The sequence below is a fragment of the Lycium barbarum genome, chromosome 4, assembly GCF_019175385.1.
Source record: "Lycium barbarum isolate Lr01 chromosome 4, ASM1917538v2, whole genome shotgun sequence".
NCBI classification, from domain to species: domain Eukaryota; kingdom Viridiplantae; phylum Streptophyta; class Magnoliopsida; order Solanales; family Solanaceae; genus Lycium; species Lycium barbarum.
This window is the reverse complement of record NC_083340.1, coordinates 20338402-20362073: the sequence shown is the minus strand read 5'-3', so window position 1 is coordinate 20362073 and position 23672 is coordinate 20338402. Positions and strand designations below refer to the sequence as shown.

The 23672-nt window shown below is 36.2% G+C and overlaps 1 pseudogene; it reads left to right on the top strand.

Annotated features, from left to right (window-relative positions):
* LOC132637251 (pectin acetylesterase 11-like) overlaps positions 1-23672 on the top strand; it is a 34646-nt pseudogene that overhangs the window by 3539 nt on the left and 7435 nt on the right.

Below are 23672 nucleotides of genomic sequence, written 5' to 3'. Positions count from 1 at the left end.
AACAAAGGTCTGAACTCAACCTCAATCAGTTTGTAAACATATAGTGTCTCGGACTAAATACCATTTCTGCCTTAAAAATGACTCTCATGTTGCAACTGGTTCGAAATTAAGATTCATACAATAACCGGAGTGATCTGATGTGAGTAAAAATGTATGTATAGGCATGTAGTCCTGGGGAATGCTTCTAAGTATGTGGTGGCCCGAGTTTAACTTTAATGTCTTTATGTCTGTAAACTTTGCTCATCCTTTTCTAAGTTTGAATGAAGCACACAACTGATAAGCTTGAAAATGAGTAAGTATGGAGTTCATGTTAGCATTACCGTGAATGCATCGAAGTCAAATATCTGTATGAGCAGAGGTTTAATCCTGTCTAAAGATATCCAAACCCCCATGCTTCAGTGATATTTGCTAGGCTTAGGATCAATTTAGTATGTGAATCTGCATTACTGTCGACATAGAATCTGGTTGATTTCTATTTCGACAGGTCCGTCATTAACGTATCCATGGGGTCTGAAAATCTTGTCAAACTTCAAATCTACTAAAATTAATCCTATAAATTGATCTGCTCGAATGTGTCATATCCCTGTAAAACTTGAGTTTAAAACTGAAAGTTATCAAGTGGTAGTGGTACATAACATGCTAAAATATAATCTGATCCTTCTCTCTCCCCTATGTTTTGAGTCGCTATCTTTCAGGTAGTTTAAAGGATTCGTCTCTCTTACATTATTTTGTCGAATTCATGTCTGTACTTCTAAGATCAAAAGATGCTATCTGTTTGGTGACTAACTACGAGTGGCTGCCTACTTATGTAATTGTGTGATGTTGTGCCAGACATGCTGAACTTAGTATTCCTTTCTTAGCTATGGTTTCTTGTTGCCTGTTCACCAGAATTCTAAATATGTCTAATATGATGAAGATCAACTTGTAGGTCTCTGCCATCAGAATAGATGTCTGTTCTGTTAGTTTGTTTTTTTAGCCACCATATTGTCAATCTGCTATCTGGCATCTACGCATTTAACCGAGTCTTAACTATGCCATAAGATCGTCAAGAAATGTTTATTTGAGGATCTCTATGTATGTGCAGGATTTGATAAGCTCACTAAGAAGTCTATAAATCTCTGAGCATGCCCGTTTCTCTCATTATGATTCGGTGCAAAATATGATTAGTATAAGTCGTTATGCATTAGAATTCTTATGCCTCTAAGTGTAGTCATTTCATTTCTGCCTAGGCTTAAAGGGTATATGTTTGTATATTGCATATATACATGAGATATACCCAAAATATACATAGTATATATACAACCTGCTGATTTGTTGAATTTATATGTCGCATGTTTAACTTTATTCATCGATTAGATACTAATCCTTATTTTTTTTGTGCATGACTATCGTATACGAGTCTGAGAGACTCGTTCTTCTTCCGCATTTGGCGTTGGGCTAAAAGCCCAACATGGTCTCTCTCTGTCCAGCCTAGTCCGCAGCGAATTAGAAAGCCTTAATTTTTCTGGGCCAAAACCCAGTAGATAGGAACAGTGGTAGCAGCTGCAGCAGTCCAAAATTGTCTCTGGGCCGAGGCCCAATAGACAGTAGCAACAGCAGCCCAATCCGCAGCAATATATAAAGGAATTCGCTGGGCCAAAGCCCAACAACAAATGGGTCCAGCAGTCTCGAAATAGGCTGGCCCATTTGATGTTATTTGCTCCCCTTTTATTTATTTTGTGCCTTTATTTTTGTATGATGCAACTAACCCCTTTTACTTCTGTTTTTGTCTTCATAACTCAGCGAATTCTAATAAATTGGTGGGTTAGTTTAATATAATGGGTAGCTAATTTCAGAAAAGTCAGTCAATTCCATTAGCCTCATTTTTTCTCTTTTATGTCAAAATTATTTATAAGCATCTAATATTTATCTTATTTAGAATAACTGATTTGCAAATAGCATAATTTCATATTTTTGAGTTGAAGGATTCACATTTTATTATCTTGGGAATTTTGAAACGTCATTAACATGCAAATAGGAACTAAAAGAATATTTTGTACTTCTAAAACGCAAAGTCAATCAATACATCATCATTTGGTTTGTTTCAAATATTTGTTAAAGCATTATGCAAACTCGCTTTTTCTTTTGCTTATACATTTCATACGAATTTTATTTTAATAGCACCGTTATTTAAAAATCTTTGCAACATTTATAAGTTTATTTAAAATGGCATTTGCAGTTTTCTTTTTTTATACGAATTATTATATGTTCTTACAAATTTCATTCCAAATAGCACCTTTTTTAAAGTCTTAACAATATTTTATGAATTTTATGGCATTTGAAGTCTCCTTTTATACAAATTATTATATTCTTTTCTATAGGTCTTATTAGCATTTTATTCAAGAGCCCTAGTAGCATTTATAAACTTTATTTCAAATGACATTCTAAAATCTCCTCTTATGCAAATTACTAGTCCCACCTTTTTTAAAATAGTATCATTATTTGAAGTCTTTTAATGGCATTTAAACTCTTCTTTTGCACAAATTATTATACCTTTTTTAAAGTCTTATTTGCACAAGCTATTTTCTTAAAAATTTAAAAAACTATATTCAACATTGATTAATTAACCTAAGTTTGGTCGGATAACCGTAAGTTAACGGATTCTAAAGGATGCCTACCCCTTCCCTTTAGGATAATATAGAACCCTTACCTAGAATCACACTGATTAAGCACAGACTATTTAACGGAGGTTTAATTATTTTTGCCTTAGTTAATAATTAGGTGTCCTAATTCACCGTAAATTAATTAGGTGGCGACTCTTTAAAACAAAACAATAAAGGAATCTCCAATATGTTGTACTCCGCTCTAACCCGGTTAAAATGGGGTATAACACTTAGTCTACTTATTAATCTTGATTACCAAAATGCAATGGTCAGGCAATTCCATGCGGAACTTTAGCCGGAGGGTTGGCAACAATTTTGAACTGCGACAAGTTCAAATCCTACTTACCGAATGATGCGAGAGTGAAGTGCGTTGCAGATGCTGGTTTCTTCATCAATGGGTGAGCTTTCCTTATATTCACATTATGTGATCTCAAGAAAATGATACTCTAATCATCTATTAACTTTATTAGTGTCCAATCCCTTTCGCGATTTATGCAGGAAAACAATTATTGGTACTTCATATATTGAAGAGATGTATTGGAAAATTGTTAACCTACACGTGAGTCGCATCTTCTGTTTGTTTTAGTAATTTTGGTATGCTGAAGAAGTAGAAGCAACTTCAATTCTTTTGCTTTACTAAAATAGTTTTTCCTCCCTCTTCTTCTAAGGGATCGGCTAAAAATTTGCCTTCAGCTTGCACGTCTGCAATGGGACCAAGTCTCGTAAGATTTTAAGCGTTGGAAAGAAAAATATTTTCCTTATTTATTCTAGAGAATAATAGTGACCTCTAATTATAACATTATTTTTCTTTAATGATGTTGCAGTGCTTTTTCCCGCAGAATGTCGTTCCATACATTCAAACTCCACTTTTCATAATCAATTCAATTTATGACTACTGGCAGTTGAGGAGACAAATTTAAATGCTAGTTTCTCTCAGTTTTAAGAATTTTCTGACTATTCAACACTCTAAATCTAGATTAATAACACTTGGTTTCCTCCATATCTTGATCCTCAACATGTCTGGAAGGATTGCATCGACAATATAAATAACTACAAATTTGGCCAACGTATAATTATTCAAGGTTAGCTATTCTCTGGTGATTAACTAAAGCATACCTTCCAATCCACATGTTTATTGGGTGGTCTTCTCCTTTAATTCCTTTTAATCTGTTTTTTCTTAATTCAACCTTTGGAGTGGAGTTCTTGAAGACATTCGAGGGACAACCCCTTTGTTTTACCAGGGGTTATTTCCTCACGTCTTGCTATTCTCATGGTGAAATTCTTTTAGTGGGATACTGGTTCAGTGCTAGCTCTCCAAGGTTACTTAATAAGGTAATGTTTTTTTGTGTTATCCATATAATATTTGAATACACACATTTTTGCTTTTGAATTGTATCATATGCATGACATTCTTAGTTTTGATGAGTTCATAACAAATTTTAATTTGTTATAACATTTATCTGTGTAGACGATCGATGAAGCTGTTGCGGATTGGTACTTTGAGAGAGAAGGGTTTCATCAATATATAGATCTGTACCCTTGCGCTAGAGATTGCAAGTATAAATAAGTTAGTGAAATTATGTAATGAATAGGCTTGCAGATGTTGTGCCTGTTGCTTATTTGGTGGTTTGTAGCCGTTGAGGAGCAGCTGACCGTTGGAGTAAAGAAAAGTTTTTATGTTTTACAATTGGGTCATGTTAGATTTTTAGTAGATAAGCTTCTAATAGTTTAGTTTAGCCTAACTTAAGTCTGAATGTATCTCAATTTAGTCTAGTCGGGTAAGTTAGAGATTCTGGAATGCAATGTTGTGGTCGCAGCTGTCATAATTAGAAGGACGAGTGTACAAAATCTTTATCCTCCTCTCTCTCAGCTCTCTTCTGTCCTCTTTCTTCTTTCTTATGATTGGTTTAGTAAATCTGATACTTTTGAAACAATTTATCGTGATCCTAATAGAGAGAGAGTGGGAGAGAGAGAAATTGATAAGATTCAGATACTAATGCACCTTCAAGGCTGTGTATTGACATTTTACTATTTAGACAGATATATAATTATTATTTTTAAATCATTAATTATTTTGGTCTCTGTTCATTGTTGTGTACTAGTGGGGGTAGCCCAAGTGCGACATGAACAAAATTATAATGTTTTATTATACATTGTAGATAAATCTGTAGTGACAATATATACAACGACCAAAAGTCAAGACTTGAAGTGAAATGGAGAAAGTATTGAACGGGTTGAGGTTGTCTTAATTGATCTGCACAAGCACTTAACATTTAAATGGTAAGGCATAGAGTTTTCAACTACACCTTCTGTATCTAATTGTATCTCAGGAAGAATTCGTCGCATAGAGGACTCGAGGTTTTTTTTTTGAAAAAGAAAATAGGTTCCAGTCAGAGGACTCTTAGTTTACTAAAAGAGAATGTCTCTTAACTCATTTATCTCAGCTTTCTTTCTTATCTGTACAATATCTTTTATATGGTGACTGGTGAGTTAGTAAATTTTACTCGAAGGAATAAACTTTACTGACTTTTTCAAGGACTATTTGGTGGTGAGCTTAAATTCATCTATAACTTACGCTAATTATGTGACTTACCAACAGGAAAAAAAACTATAATTGTGTGTCGAGAGAACAACTGCTAGTCTGAGGAATAAACTTCTTCACAATTATATACGAGTATGAACTTCAGCTAACAAATGGAACAAGTACAACCTATACATTGCATTTTCTGATGGCATTAACAATATTCTTATCTTATAATATTAACTGCTATGTCTACATATGCAGAGCATTTACAAAGCATATTGAACAAAAGTGAAATTAAATGTATAGATATACAAAGTCATCAGTTAGAAAAAAAGGTGAAATAAGCCGGCGACCATGAACTCTAACTATTTCCACATGCCAGAAATCTTGCCGCTAGAATGATAGGTCAAAGAGGCTAAAGGTATATTTGCTGAGTTTCCCTAACCAGGTAAGGAGAAAGGTGAAAATAAGTAGTTTTCAAACCGTAAAACCTAAACCTCACTCCCCACACCCCCCCCCCCCGGCCCAACCCCCACCCCTTTAAGTGAGTATCCTAGGATATGAAACTGTACAGAAACTACTCATGTCATCCAAGTTTTAGTGTCTGATCTTTATTCCCATTAGTCTATGCAAGAATGATAATCTATATATCTATTATTATCTAATTCTTCCTCCACGATTTTCTAAAGGGGAAAAAAAACAAGAAAATGTTGTGTGCTTCACAATACCATTTTAGGTGCTAGAAATAAGAAAATAGACTTTCACCATAACATACTCTGATATGTTGACATTTGGTATAAAAATGAGGTAAAAAGAGTTCTAGTAAGTTCACGAAAAAGGCATATGGAGTTTATTTAGTCTAGCGTACCATATGATAGAGTTGACTCATGTTGAACATGATATTGACACGGAAAACTAGTATGTTATATAGTAATATTACTGAAACGCAGAACTCTTCTGTGTAGATAGTATGAACCTAATTTTAATTTTTTTGTGTGAATTACTAGTAAAATTTGATCAGGAGCGAAATACTATTCCTATCAATATTCAACTTTATCTACTGTATCCAGCCTTTCGAGGATCAGACACCACAGTGCCCATTCGAATTCTTGCTAAGAGAATGCGACTCAGGTGTACACCGCTTGTAGTAAGAAGGGAATGAAAGCTATAAGAAAGTGCACTTAGCGTGTATAGAGGATTTATCTTAAACAACGGAAGGTGAAGAACAAGCTGGTGAACATTAGGCATTATCTCAGTTTGCTCGGCTTGTGTTTACTCCTTGAGATGGAGAAGTGGAGTATTCTCGAAACAAAAGGGGAGAGGTCACGGGGAGAGGTCACGGGTTCGAGGCGCTGCAGCGTGTATTCTCGAATTTTCTGTGGCACTTGCCCATACAATGCCCAAGTATGTCATGTCATGTCATGTATTCATGTATGTTCATGGGGTCCAAGTACCCAGACGATTGCGGACTCGCCAAGGGGGTCGGGTCGTCACAAAAAAGGCGCCTTTTTTGTGAGGATCCGACCCCCTTGCGAGTCGGGTTGCCCTCCATGACATGCATGCTGGACATACTGGGGCATTGTGTGAAAGGGTGCTTAGCCAATTCGAGAATACACGCTGCAGCGCCTCGAACCCGCGACCTTGCAGTCACTTTTGTTTCCACATGGGGAACGCCTCTTACCAATTGAGCTTATTGTAACACCTCGTAGCTTCGGGCTAAGATTTGTCTCTAAGATGCGGGTATAATAAACCCAATTTGAGTAGTGTATAAATGGTGTTTGAAACCCAATCAAGACATGAGAAAAGTCTTTGGGCAAAGCAAAGTTGAAAGCCACTCTATGGGGCATGTTTGCAAGTGAGTTTATATAAGGTATTACTTCCAATGACCATAACCCCTTTATTAATTTGGAATTTGGGAAAACTTCCTTGATGCAAGTTGTATCCCTTTAAAATAGCTTTCAAACGGTGTATTATGGGCCTCAAACGAACATCTGTGCAAAAAGTTATGCCCGTTTTACTAAACAGTGTTCTGTCAGTTTACGGTGGAAACATACGGACCGTAAAAATTATACAGTGGAACATACGGACCGTAAAAATTATACGGGCCATATATTCTAGCCGTATAATTAGTCCAGAATGTCCAAATCACTGGAATGATTATATAAGGTATGATATACGGTCCATACAAATTGTACGGGACGTAAAATTGGGCATAAAATGGGTCTGAAAATAATTTTAAAACTTCATTTAACACTTTTCACTTCATTTCTTCACACCCCATTCACGAAAACTCACCCCATATTTAGAGAGAACAAGTCCTAAACTTCAAGAACTTCCAAGGTAAGTGTTTATCATAATTCTAGGTTGAATTCAAGTCTCTAATCCCTTTCTAACTTGAGTAAACTATTCTAATCCATAGAGTTAGGATTGGAACATTATTGTTGGATGTGGAAAACCCTAGAACCCGAATTCAAGAGGATTGGACTTCAAAATGGTAATATTTCTACTCCCTAATCATTTATAGTTATAAATTGATGAATTATTGGGAGAATAGTAAATGGGTTTGATAAAGAGAATTATATGAACTATGCTAGGGTTTTTGGATTGTTGACTTGGGATTGTTGTATGCATATGGGTGATGAAGAATGATGTTAATTACATCTAATTGAGATTGTAGAATCAGCTAGAAGTAATAGAATGGGGATTGGGTGAAGAAAACATCATTAATCAAGGTTGTGGAGCTTCATGCCCACCAAGTGTTTGATAAAATGCCTAGATGATCAAAACATGGATATTGTTGCTAATATAGAATCCCTATGACCTGTATTGTCATAGATTAAAGTTGAAGGGATTGAAGGACATTGCGATACGATCAAAAGCAAGAAGTTAAGGTATGTAGAACTTCCATCCACGTGTGGGAATCTCTACGTTCTTCCCCATGATCCGTTCGTAAAATCTATGAAGTCCAAATCCTAGGGCATTAAACCCAACATATTGGTAGCCCGTAATTATGTATGTATGTACATGAATTTTGTATCTATGTTCGTTATTGTATTCCTAATCTTCCATTACGGACATTAGGATTCCTAGCCTAGTCCATGAATCATGAATTCTTCCTCATGTGTTCTCATTATGTTCATATGAAATTGTAATTTTATTTTACAAATTACAAGTATGTTTTCAAGTCAATTACAAATATATGATTATGAACCATTGTATTTCTCATGATCAAGTACATGTTTACAAGTTATTTCATGAAACCATGTTTACAAGTTATTTCATGAAAACATGTTTACAAGTTATTTCGTGAAATCATGATTTCAAGACAAGTACAAGTTAATTCACGAAAGTCATGGGATTCTTAGCCAACTATATTATTTTCATGTTCGGGAGTTGTATTAATACCGAGAAGACTCAGATAGCCTGAAACTACGTATGCCAAAGTAGGATAAGTATCGCTCCGCCCAGATAGGACGATTCCTTCATATTTTCCCCATTGAGGGATTTGGATCCATTCATGTCATGTTCATGTCTCGTGCCCCGGCAAGGTACGAGATGGCTTAGCTGATCGGGCAGAGATCAAACTCCACGTTTCTCCCCGTGGTGGTTCATGTCGGTATTACAGATCATTACAGATTATCTCATGTTTACAGTACTCATGTTCATGTTCAGTTCCAGTACTTAGTTTCAGTTTCAATTTTATGTTTATGTACTCATGCTCATGTTCATGTCCAGGTTTTCAGTTTCAGTTCTTATCATGTTATTCATGTCCTATGTTGTTTCTTTCGGTTGCTTTACATACCAGTACATTCAATGTGCTGACGTCCCCTTTTTATTTCTCGGGGGCCTGTATGTCACGATGCAGGTACGGATTTACAGGACGACGCTTCTGATCATTAGGATTTGCTCGTACTAGCTTATTGGTGAGCCCCATCTCATTCGGGGTTTAACCATTGTACTTCCCTATTTAGTTTTGCATCTAAAGGTATGATGGGGGCCTTGTCCCAGTAGATATATTTTTCAGTCAGACTCATGATAGAGGTTTCATAGACTAGACAAGTTAGTTATGTCATGTCAGACATTTGGAGTCTTATAGCCATTTTGGCTCACTCATGTTTAAACAAGTACATTATTAAGTATTATGACTTACTATGTTTTATAAAGGCTCATCATGCATTCACGTTATATTCCGTTTATGTTAGGCATCATGATGATTCAGCAAGTCATGTGGTTCGCTCGGTCACATGTAGTCAGGCACCGAGTGTCGTGTTACGTCCAGGCCATGGTTCGGGGCGTGACATACACATACCTACATAGGCCCACAAGGATACAAATGATGCACAGAATATGCAGTAATAAGATCACAAGACATCTACTACCCACACACATGTATCTACGAGCCTCTACTAGAATACTGGAATCATAAGGTCGGGACAAGACCCCGCCATGCCCCAAATATGTACACAAAAATATACCAACAAGCGGAAACTCCGGAGAAGTGGAGTGCTCCTATACGACTGCTGATAGAACTCCTAAATATCCGGTCCATCTCCCTGTCTACCTGCGGGCATGAACGCAGTGTCCATAAAAGGAAGGACGTCAGTACGAACAATGTACTGAGTATGTAAGGCATGAACCATAATGTAGTAAAGCAATAAGGAAACATAAGGGAAAGAGATAACCTGTATATCAAACTGCCCCTTAAGGCGAATACCATGCATGCTTAACCTTTTAAGAAAATATTTTTCATACATACATAATATAATATCATCACTAGCCCGCATCCCGGCCTCCCACGTCCAGGGTAATCATCTCACGCCGCCCACTAGTGGTGACTGCCCGGCCAACTAGGTACGGTGTAACTATCATCCATAAGCCGCCCACCCAAGTGGTGTCTGCCCGGCCAACTAGGCACGGTGTAATCATACATAAAAATAAGCATGCAAGAGAGTCCAATTAAAAGCTACAAATCTATCGGAGTGATGTAAGGTTGGTAACCTCCGATTATGTTATGGAACAATCATGATCGCCATGTCTCACCTTGAAGGAAATAGTATTATGAGGTGAGACTATAAACAATGAGTAATATCAAGAAAATCATGCAATAGGATCATTGGTCTCATTATAGCATCATTTCATAAGCTTTAGAATCTCGATGAATAAAATTATCATAATCATCGTCGTTATCATAGAACATATCTCCTCTCTTTCTCATAGGAAGCTCTTAGAAATCTTTAGCCTTCAACTTTGGGATACGAGAAAGTCATGGAAATATAAAGGAATCATAGTATAGGAGTCATGCCTTTGAAAGAAATGGACTAGCCTTACATACCTTTACGTCTCTTTAACTTTATCGCTAAACGTTCCCCTTTCCAAGCTCACGATTCTACATTCAAGAGATTTTGTACTAAAATTAGATAATTGGAAGCATACTCGTGTCTAAACTAAAATGGCTAAGAGCTAACGAAAATTGGGCAACATTTCCTTTGTTCCAACAACTTCCTCCATATGGTAAACAACTCCCAAATATCGATAGCAACACCCATAATATCATAATCAATAAACTTCTTCAAGTTAAACATTATTCAACTCTTAAAATTCCCTTTCATAGTCATCCTTAACCATAACTACAATACAACACCATATCCATTTTCATATAATACGTGCTCAACATCATTAGTATCATTCACAACATGATTATACTCATGGCATATCAAGAATTATGATTCAAGTCAAATTACTATTCATGGATATCACTATTCCACATTTGAGCCTCATATTCTACTTTTTTTTTCCAATCCAAGTCATTCAACCACTCAATACTCTTAATAACATGAGATGAATTCAAAACTCACCTTTGGTGATATAGGAATGCACTTTGGATGAAAAATACTTTACTTGAGAAAAACCCCAACTTCAATTCCAAGAGAAGTTTTGGCTTCCATCAACACTAGTGAGCATCCACACACTTGATTCTCTTGATTCTTGGTGTTTAATCTTTGATTTCTCTTGGATTTGTGTTGATATGGGGAGTTAATGGAAGCTTTGAGATGATTTAGGGTTTTAATTTGGGTGGAAAATGAGGCAAAAGTCGTGGGAATGAGTATATAAAAGTTGGAAAAAAACTTTCCAACGCCCCAAAATCTGGAAATCTCGGGAATAGTACGTGTTACTGTTCATCACGTACTTTGGGGGGCAAAATTTTAAGTTTCTGGAAATTCTGGGCCAAATACGCCCAGAAAGTACGGAACGTACTTTATTGTACGACCCGTATTTCCCTCCATACTTCACAGAAATGCGATCTGTCAGTTGCATTGGAAAGAAGACTCGCCGAACTTTAATTTACATAGGTTATGGATTCCGTAACTTCTCATATTCTAGAAGATATACCCCTGACAAGTTGGGCCAAAATTTTCGTCAAAATTTTGTCAAGTTTTTTCCAAATTTCCAACGAACCTATTTTCTTCGATTCACTTGATCCCGAAGCCTTTAAGTACTTGTCTAACACTTATTAAAAGTCTTCCTTGACCTTATAGGAGTATCATGGCCTCTTTGAACTCACGTTAGTTTGCTTACAACGACGCGAAAATCCACGAGGTGTAACACTCCATATCTTGATCCTCAACACGCTTTGAAGGATTGCAGCAAGAACATAAATAACTGTACATTTGGCCAATGTATAATTGTTCAAGGTTAGCATTTCTCTTTGATTAACTAATGTATACCCTCCAATTACACATGTACACTGGCTCTTCTTTTCCTTTAATTCGTTTTAATTTGTTTTTTCTTTTAATTTAGCCTTTGGAGTGGAGTTCTTGAAGACATTCAAGGGACTACCCCTTTCTTTTACGAGGGGTTATTTCCTCGCGTCTTGCTATTCTCATGGTAGAATTCCTACACCGGCGTATTGGTTCAGTGCTGGCTCTCCAAGGTTACTTCTGTTACACCTTGGAAAATTTTCGTTCGTGCACAGTGAATTGACTGACGAAGGGAAATTATGAGTATCGAATTAATGATTTCTTAATGACATATTGGAGAAGAATTATAATGTCCCTTATATTGGTAATGAAGTGTCAAGTAAGTTTCAAGAAGGACCCATAAGCCAAATATGGGCATGAGCCATCCAAAAGGGCGAGTTAAGGAAACATTTTCGGATGATCTGGTTTGGAGGGGCCAAAACGCTATTATAAAGTTGGAATTTGGGAAAAACACCACAGGATGAAAGTTGTAGATAATTGAAAGAGATTTCCAACCATAGGTCGTGGGCCCTCACATCACATAGGGATCAAAAGTTATAGCCATTTTACGACAGACAGTTCGGGGCGAAATATCACATTCTGGCGCACTTTGCGGCGCAACATTCGACTAACGTATATAATTCTCTACTCTGAGGTCCTATCAACGAGCGGTTTGTTGAATTACAAACTAGACTCGACGAACTTCATTTTAGGATTTTGAAACTCCTTAAAACTCCAAATATACATGGAGATATACCCCTCCAAGGTTGACTAAAAATTCTTCCAGCATTTCTCAAATTTTTCGTCGAACTTATTTTCTTCAATTCGCTCGATCTCGAAATATTCTGAAACTCTACATACATGATATTTATCACTTATTATACTAATAATGGCCATGTTCTCGTGTTTCAAAATACTCTTTCCCAATTACGGCTTACGAGATAGTAATCATCCTTTATTTAAACAATATACTTAATAATGCCTTATTCCTCATACTCCAAAGTTGTTTTACCTAGTCGTAACTCGACATACTTACATTCAAATTTAACCAGTGCTTCTTCGAGGTACGGAGGTACGGGGTGTAACAATGATTTACCCTTTCATCTTGAGCATTGGGGAGTTCATAATGATTTGCCCATAAAGGATTTTCTTCGTCTGTCATCAAACCAAGTTGGAGACTAGTTTCCAAGTATTCTTCTAAGGCTTTTTGATTTTCATTACCCTTACATAGCAGACACTCCATCATGAGTTTGAACTCACCAATTTGGCCATGCTCACAATAAAGATCACTACTAAACAAGTTTTCATGGAAAGATGCCATTTTTTTAAAATAAAATAAAACACAGAAAACAACTATACAAATATTCACAGGTTCGGTTCAAAGAAAGTTAGCTTATTTCCTAGATTAGCCAAAATACGCCAATTGTTCCCCGGCAACGGCGCCAAAATTTGATACGCTCAAATTACACCTATAAATGGTATAACGTGGACGTTGTCAAATATAGTAACCCAGCAAGGTTGGGGTTGAATCCCACAAAGAACAATATGTAGGCGATGTAAGCAGATTAGGAATTATCACTAACAACAGCTAGACCGAACTCATCAATGGTGGTTTTTGATAAGGTTTGATAAAATACGGAAATATAAATTCTAATCTAGAAAGCAAGTAAATTGATCAATGGCAACAAGAATGGAATAAAGGAAACTACTTCTCAAGTAACGATCCAATCTATTTCACGAATTATAAATAATAGCAAGTTTATGTTATTTAGCCTCGGATAATGACTCTAAATTAACTTCTCCCGAAGATTAACTAGACTACCCAATTGAAGATCCCTCAAGCAATTAGGAGCATTAAGAACACCCGAATATGACAACAAGTGGTATCGCCTATTCCTAGGTCAATTTCCATTAGACGAGGGTTAAAGCCCCAAATTCATGTTAATTATTCTATCCCAATCTCGTTTTTCCTCTTTCGAGTTTCAAACAAAATAAATGGGTGAGTCCTAGGGTTAGCTATTCCCTTGAGAAACGTTGAAGAACAAGAATAATTAAAATAACAAAAACTTACTTGAATATAAATAATGTCGATGAATAAATAAGCACAACAAGAGTATCAATCTTAATTGTCACCAAGAAATTCCCATAAACAAGGATTAAATAAAAAAAAAAGAATATTTATGTAGGAACCCTAGCCTCCAAACTTGTGTTTTATGCCAAAGATAATTTTACAATGCTCTAGTTGTCTTTTTAAAAGAACTGGAATAGCAAAACTCGTCAAAATCCAAGTTCTGTTCGGACTGAGCCGAAAATCCTTCAACACGAACGCGCAACATGGACGCGCGAACGCGCCAAGGTGACGTCACCATCCCTTTGTTTCTTCAGCACAAACGCGTGATCTTCTAACGTGAACGTGCAGAGTCACCGACGCGCGTGGGCGCGAACGCGCAGAGTTATTTTCCACCAAAATTTCCAGAACGTCCAGTTGCTTTCAGTGATCAACTTTATTTTCTCTTTTTCGCTTGTTTTTCCACACTTAGGTTCTAGGGACCTCGTATTACCTGAAACATGATAAAAACCATGTAAAATCACATAGACTTGCTTAAAAACAAGTAAAACTTACAGCAAAAAAGCATCGATTGTGGCGTAAAATCACGCCACATCAAATATCCCGTAATTTCACGGCACATTAACACCCCCAACTTAAAGTCTTTGCTTGTCCTCAAGCAAATCAAAGCAATCAATGAGGATCCACTTTAAGCACAAAAACATGACTTTGGTTGGTACCAACAATTAGGCTACAAGCATGTGAAGCTTCAACCAAATAACTCCCTCATTTCAAAATACAATTTCAATAATGCAATGGAGTTTCAAAACAATCAAGCGACAACACTCAAGCCTCAATAAGTGACTCAAAACCACTAGCTCACTAGATATGCTCAATTGACTCAACTTGGAATTTTTGAACATCACCAATCTGTCGTAATCCATATGCCCTCACAAGAAAGAAAGTCCTAAAATCACTATATTCACAACAAAAACGCAAGGGACAAATACAAAAAGTCACTCACACTCAACAAAGAAATTCTATTGCTAACAAATATCACACCATAAGCTTGCCCTTATTTTCAACCATCACTAACTCAAGAACATTCGGTTGGAGATCATATAGGGACTTTTTAAGCTTGTAAATGTAGGCTTAGGGAAGGGTAGGATAAGTATTTGGGATACAAGTGACTACGCCCTCCTTGAACACTACACAAAACCTTTCGTCCACTTTCCTCTTCATTTCAGAACATCACTCCTTTCTTTGCATACTAGTTTCCCCAATTATTCCAACTTCTTTTTGTGCAACCATTTTCTTGATTTCTAATTTTTTTTTTTCAAAGATACATTTTTTTTGCACAAAAAGTTTGCAACCTTTTTGTATTTTTCAAATTTTCTTCCTTTCTTTTGACTTTTCCACAACACCAACCTTCACCACTATCAACCAACACTAACACCCCCAACTTAGGCTTTTGGCCTCAAAATCACAACTTCATGTTCAAGGAGAGAAATGTTCAAAAAAGAGACTTTTCATCAAAAATGGTAAAGGCTTGTAATGTGGCAATCAAAGAAAAGGTCATAGGCTCAAATGGGGTTACTAGTGATATTATTTATACAATGGTAGGCTAGAAAGGCTAAAGAGGCTTTTTCAAAAATCACAAAGATAGCCTAAGGTCATCTCTTCAACCAACATAATCAAAATTAGCATTGAAAGACTAACCGGGCAAGTTCTAGATGATAAAAGTAAACACAAGAATTATTCAACAAACACTCACCACACATGGCATATGAACTAGTTAAGATGGATCAATTTCACTTTCTAAGCAAGAACAACTAGAGCAATATCTCATAATCCAAAGTAAACACAACTAGTAGGTAAAGAGTCACCAAATGAGCCAAAAAGTTGTCACAAAGATCATTCTTTCCTATGCACCTTGCTTTTTAACTTTCACAAAATAATTTGGAGGGGTATTCGCATTTCAATTTCACATGCAAGAGACGAACTCTATTAGTACCAAACAACCAAAAGTTTCCATATTTTTCCTCAAAGAATCACCTACACCTAAACTACAAGACTAATTAAAAAAAAACTTAGAAAGAAAATAAAATAATAAAAGTGACTAATCCACAACATGCCAACAAAATAAAATCTCCAAAAGTTTGAGCAAGTTCCATTTGTAACAACGTTTATTCACAACCACACCAACAGTCACAAAACAAACCCGGCAAGGGCACACAATAGCCATATTTAAGACAAAAGCCCGGCAAGGGCACAATTTATGCATAATCAAAATATAATGTGCTACCACATGCCACCCCCAACTACAAACATTGCAATGTCCTCACTGCACATAATCAAACAAACATAAAATAGTTTGAGGGCAATAATTATTTTTTTGTTAGCACCTGTGATGAGCCGTGAAATTACGGGATATTCGATGCTAATTCCTTAAGCTTTTGTGACTCTTCAAGCACTTTTGTTTTTACTTTTTGTGTATTTATGTTGTTTTGTAGGATAAGATGCCCAGAGAGCATAACAGAGCAAAATGGACCAAAATGGAGCAAAATAGAGCACAACATGCGAAGATAGAAGAAGCGTGACCTGCGAGTCTGATAAGTTTATTTTATATGATTTAGAAGTGATCAAAAGAGACCAAATGAAAATAAAGTCAAAAAGAGGCTAAATTAGACAAATTTGCAAAACTGTCAAAACTGGACAGTTTTTGACAGTTTTGCAAAAAAGGGGACAGATTCGCAAAAAACGGGCAGAATTGCAAATCTGAAATCTGGGGCATAAAAGAGAGGCTTAGGGAAAAAATAATTCATCTTTGGCAGTTTTTCACAAGTTCTTGGAGGCTAGGGTTTCATCTACATCATTGAAGGAGAAGATTGGAAGCACTTTAATGAGATATTTCTTAATCCTTTCTTCTTCAATTTCTTGTTTTGTATTGCATATCTAAGTGTGTAGTATTTATTCCATTACTTGAATCTTGTTTATGAAAATATTCTTGATTAAAGTTTGGTTTGAAACTCTTGTTACGCTTATGTATTGAATGATTTTTATTCCTAATGAAGTGGGTTATTGTTTCTTTAATTAATCTCGTTCTTGAATGTTTCCAAAGGGATTAGCTAACCCTAGGACTCACCCATTTACATAGATTGAGCTCGGAAGAGGAAATCTAGGTTGGGAAAGATTAGTTAACAAGAATTTGGGTCATTAAACCCATCTAATAACTTGAGCTTGGCAGAAGATAGTTACTTGAGGTTAAATTGATTGTGTCTAATATCACACTCTAAGGCTTGGAAAAGCTTAGAGTGAAATTCATTGATTTGGTTGGAAGACTTTCAATGAGATTTTAGACATCATTATCTATTAACATAAACCCGATCTTAGTTGTAAAATCGTGAAATACATTGGATTGTTACTTGAGTGTAATTTCCTTTGTATCCAAACTTGTGGCCATTGACCATTTTACTTGCTTTCTAGGTTAGTTTACATTTTTGCATTAGTTATAATATTCTCCAAAAACCCAAAATATTATCTATCGTTTGACTTTAGCTTAGTTGGTGAAAGTTCTTTACTTTCTTAATCGCCTAGCATATTGTTCCCTGTGGGATCGGCCCCGACTCACAGTTGGGTAAAATATATTGCATACGACCGTGTACACTTTCTCTTTGAGGAGTGGATTTGGACGTCATCAAAAATGGCGCCGTTGCCGGGGAACAATTTGGCGTATTTGGGTTAGTTTGGGATTTAAGCTAACTTGATTTGGTCCAAACTTTCTTTGTTTTATTTTATCTTTAAAAAAAAAAAAAACTGTCCAGTTTTTGCAGAACTGTCCAGTTTTTGCTTCTGCAAAACTGTCGAGTTTTTGCCTCTGCAAAACTGTCCAGTTTTTGCTTTTGCTAAAATAAATTAAAAAAAAAAAAACTGACTAGTTTTTGCAAAACTGTATAACTGTCCAGTTTTTGCAGAACTGTCCAGTTTTTGCTTTTGCTAAAATAAATTAAAAAAAAAATGGCATCATATAATGAAAATTGGTCGGATGGTAGTTGTTCATACTTTGATGACCCTTGTCTTTATTGTGGAGGACCACACTCATGGCAAAATTGTTTGAATTCTCCTGGGGGCGGATTGTGCGCACAATCCCAAACCTATGAGTGGAGTATTTGTGATAGGTGTGGTGGTCAAAATGATCATTGGGATAATTGTGCTTATTTGTCCTTCCCTTCCCCGAACCCCCACTATGACTATTCTAGTTTTGATTTTGATGATAGTAGGGATATGGAAGTGGAAGAAGCCTCAAATGCTCAAAATGAGAGGATAATGCTCAAGTTGGAGACCATCCCCAAAAGTGGATAATGCCCACTATGAATTTGCTTTTCTACCACCGCCCATGAGCATCACCGGAATTTTGATTCAAAGTTGGGGCGCAAATTCATATCTTCCAAATGGAGGGAAAAGTGGTAAAGGTAACCGTCGTGCCGCGACGTTAACTTAAGTGCTTGGTGGGAGGCAACCTATCGTTTTAAAAATTTTAAATCGTTTTTGAATTTTTTTTTTTTTAGAATAGTTTAGTTTATGGTTTTTGACTAATCTGCAAAGTTTCAGAATTTTTGGAGTTGTTTTGAGCAGGTCGGATTTCCGGACAACCCCAAACCAGTAGCTGCTGAAAATTGCAGCACTGTTAACAGAACTGTTTTGCACAGTTTTTGCAAAACTGTCCAGTTTTTGCAAAATTGAACAGTTTCTGCAGAACTGTCCAGTTTCTGCAAAACTGTCCAGTTGCGCACACAAAAAAAAATCTATTTTTATGTTTTGTTTTGATTGTGTGCAAAACTGTCCAGTTGCACACAAAAAAAAATTCTATTTTTATGTTTTGTTTTGATTATGTGCAGCGAGGACACTACAATGTTTACAGTTGGGGGTGGCACGTGATAGCACATTATATTTTGAAACTTGCTCAAAATTTTTGAAAATTTTGTTCTTTTGACATGTTGTGGATTAGTCACTCTTATTATTTTATTTTCTTTGAGGAAAAATGTGAAAACTCTTGGCTTGTTTGGTACTAATAGAGTTAGTCTCTTGCATGTGAAATTGAAATGTGAATACCCCTCCAAATTATTTTGTGGAAGTTAAAAAGCAAGGGGCATAGGAAAGAATGATCTTTGTGACAACTTTTTGGCTCATTTGGTGACTCTTTACCTACTAGTTGTGTTTACTTTGGATTATGAGATATTGCACTAGTTGTTCTTGCTTGGGAAGTGAAATTGATCCATCTTGACTAGTTCATATGCCATGTGTGTGAGTGATTGTTGAATAATTCTTGTGTTTAATTTTATCATCTAGAACTTGCCCGGTTAGTCTTTCAATGCTAATTTTGATTTTGTTGTTTGAAGATATGACCTTGGGCTATTTTTGTGATTTTTGAAAAAGCCTCTTTAGCCTTTCTTGCCTACCATTGCATAAATAATATCACTAGTAACCTCATTTGAGCTTATGACCTTTTCTTTGATTGCCACATTACAAGCCTTTACCCTATTCGATGAAAAGTCTCTTTTTTGAACCTTTCCCTCCTTGAACATGAACTTGTGAATTTGAGGCCAAAAGCCTAAGTTGGGGGTGTTAGTGTTGCTTGAGAGTGGTGAAGGTTAGTGGTGTGGAAAAGTCAAAAGAAAGGGAAAAAATTTGAAAAATACAAAAAGGTTGCAAACTTTTTGTGCAAAAAAAAAAAGTATCTTTGTAAAAAAAAATAGAAATCAAGAAAACGGATGCACAAAAAGAAGTTGGAATAATTGGGGAAATTAGTATGCAAAGGAAGGAGTGATGTTTTGAAATGAAGAGGAAAGTTTGTGTAGTGTTCAAGGAGGGCGTAGTCACTTGTATCTCAAATACTTATCCTACCCTTTCCTAAGTCTACATTAAGAGCTTAAAAAGTCCCTATGCGATCTCCAATTGAATGTTCTTGAGTTAGCGATGATTGAAAATAAGGGCAAGCTTATGGTGTGATATTTGTAAGCACTAGAATTTCTTTGTTGAGTGTGAGTGACTTTGTGTATTTGTCCCTTGCGTTTTTTTTGTGAATATAGTGATTTTGGGACTTTCTTTCTTGTGAGGGCATATGGATTACGATAGATTGGTGATGTTAAAAAATTCCAAGTTGAGTCAAATGAGCATATCTAGTAAGCTAGTGGTTTTGAGTCACTTATTGAGGCTTGAGTGTTGTTGCTTGATGGTTTTAAATCTCTATTGCATTCTTGAAATTTTATTTTAAAATGAGAGAGTTATTTGGTTGAAGCTTCACATGCTTGTAGCCTAATTGTTAGTACCAACCAAAGTCATGTTTTTGTGCTTAAAGTGGATCATCATTGAGATTTTTGTTTTGATTTGCTTGAGGACAAGCAAAGACTTTAAGTTGGGGGTGTTGATGAGTCGTGAAATTACGGGATATTCGATGCTAATTTCTTAAGCTTTTGTGACTCTTCAAGCACTTTTGTTGTTACGTTTTGTGTATTTATGTTGTTTTGTAGGATAAGATGCCCGGAGAGCATAACAGAGCAAAATGGACCAAAATGGAGCAAAATAGAGCAAAACATACGAAGATAGAAGAAGCGTGACCTGCGAGTCTGATAAGTTGATTTTATATGATTTAGAAGTGATCAGAAGAAACCAAGTGAAAATAAAGTCAAAAAGAGGCTAAATTGGACAGATTTGCAAAACTGTCAAAACTGGACAGTTTTGCAAAACACGGGACAGATTCGCAAAAAACGGGCAGAATTGCAAATTTGAAATCTGGGGCATAAAAGAGAGGCTTAGGGCAAAAACATTTTCATGTTTGGCAGTTTTTCACAAGTTCTTGGAGGCTAGGGTTTCATCTACACCATTGAAGGAGAAGATTGGAAGCACTTTAATGAGATATTTCTTAATCCTTTCTTCAATTCCTTGTTTTGTATTGCATATCTAAGTGTGTAGTATTTATTCCATTACTTGAATCTTGTTTATGAAAATATTCTTGATTAAAGTTTAGTTTGAAACTCTTGTTATGCTTATGTATTGAATGATTTTTATTCCTAATGAAGTGGGTTATTGTTTCTTTAATTAATCTCGTTCTTGAATGTTTCCAAAGGGATTAGCTAACCCTAGGACTCACTCATTTACTTAGATTGAGCTCGGAAGAGGAAATCTAGGTTGGGAAAGATTAGTTAACAAGGATTTGAGTCATTAAACCTATTTAATAACTTGAGCTCGGAAGAGGATAGTTACTTGAGGTTAAATTGATTGTGCCTAATATCACACTCTAAGGCTTGGAAAAGCTTAGAGTGAAATTCATTGATTTGGTTGGAAGACTTTCAATGAGATTTTAGACATCATTATCTATTAACATAAACCCGATCATAGTTGTAAAATCGTGAAATACATTGGATCGTTACTTGAGTGTAATTTCCTTTGTATCCAAACTTGTGGCCATTGATCATTTTACTTGCTTTCTAGGTTAGTTTACATTTTTGCATTAGTTATAATATTCTCCAAAAAATCAAAATATTATCTATCGTTTGGCTTTAGCTTAGTTGGTGAAATGTAACGCCCCCAAATCCACCCTAGACGTGACCGGCATCCGATGTCATGAACGATATCGGAAGAACCTAAACAACACAATAATAATACTTGAACCCTCCAGGTTCAACATTCGCCTCCAACAATTTATAAATTAAATGTAACATATCATGAACCATGAATTAAATTAGCGGAAGTCTTTAATATCATAAAAGTTAATCAAAACGTGGCAAATGCCCAAGAGTTAACAAAACTCAACAACTACCCACAAAAATGTATACTATGGAGCTTCTAGGATAAGAGGTAATAGTTTGACTCATCGGGACGCAGCCCAAAACTAATAATAAATGAAAAAAATAAAAGGGTGTCCCACGAATGAACGTGTGAGCTCACCAAATCAGCAGCAACAGCAAGTCCTTTCTAAGCGCCTGAAGTTTCAAGAACCTGCTCTCCTCCGTTACCTAACATACCATCAAAAACAACAATGGTATGCCTGAGTACTTCGTACTCAGTGAGTGCCTCGGGGACAATAAGTAATATAAAAATAAAATATAGTAATACATAAAGAAATCAGTTCCGAAAAGATAGTATAAAAACTGTCATTCCACTTTATGATTCTTAATATCACTTATTGCACAGTTTATAAAGCCATTTCAAAACCCCATTTTTAATTATGCTTTAAATCGATCAGGCCTAATTACCAGTTCCATAATAAAGATGGATATCACGACCACCCATATAGGCCCAACTCAATATCAACAACACTACGTAATACACCGGAATATGAATTCACGGTGGCTACTCTTCCTCCCGAATAGCAAGGCACACTGCGCAATACACCGGAATATGGATTCATGGTGGCTACTCTTTCTCCCGAATAGCAAGGCACACTGCGCAATACACCGGAATATGGATTCATGGTGGCTACTCTTTCTCCCGAATAGCAAGGCAATTAATGCACCCTAGGTAGAGAACCCGAAAGTGGCCACTCTTCCTCCCGAATGGCAAGGCAATTAATGCACCCCAGGTAGCGAACCTGGAAGTGGCCACTCTTCCTCCCGAATGGCAAGGCAATTAATACACTAGGATCCATAGTGGCTACCCTTCCTCCCGAATAGCAAGGCAAACACAACAACAAAATCCAAGGTATAGAAGTCGATTCACAGTTTGTCTCAAAGTAGTCACACCATCAATAACCGTAAAGTTCATTATGCATGTTGAAAGGATAAGTCATTTCAATCAATATTTTGAAAACGTACAACTTCTTTACAAAGATTTTCATGTCCCAATTCAACAATGAGAATGTCATTACCAACAATTAACTAGCATTACTAAACGTCTCTTATAGAGGAAAACATTATTAATACCTTATACATATATAGGGTTTGTTACAAACTAGGTTTAATGTGGGTTTGTCACACACATTAACCACCATTTAGACACGAATTAGAGTTCAAGAAACATGAAAAAATTGCTTTTCCTTTCATTCATTAAAGGATCTTGAATAAAATTTATACTTCCAAATTCAAGAACAACAACTTATCAACAACAATATCAACAATTATTTTATATCAATATCCAACTAATACTATCCATTTAATCATACAAAACGGCCCCCAAGTCATTTGGAATCCAAATGTTATAACCGAACTTTCAATGTCGTTTTCTCTATTCTAACTCGTCAAATCTATCTATGATAAGGATAAAAACATCATTAAAATATTAGACATACCTTATAGAAGCAACCACCACGAAAACAACCTCCCCCAAATTCAATTTTTAGCTTAGAACGACGACAACAACTTGTTCTATACTTTATCCTTCACGAGCCTCGGGATTCGAAGCCTCGAACTTCATTGATTCACCACTTTCTCTCTCTAACTCTCCTCTCTCTCTCTCTCTCTATCTCTCTCTCTCTCTCTCTCTCTCTCTCTCTCTCTCTCTCTCTAAAATTCAGAATGTTTGGTAGGGGAAATGTGGCTGCTAGGGCTGAACATTTCCCTTAAATAACAAGGGAAATGTGCCTGACCCGGTTTTGAATTGGGTTGGGCCAAAAACTTGACCTTTTTGTCTTAAAACGTCCATATCTCCTAATCCCGATATCACATGGAGGCTCACGGCCTATGGTTGGAAAGGTATTTAAATTATCTATAACTTTCATTGAGCAA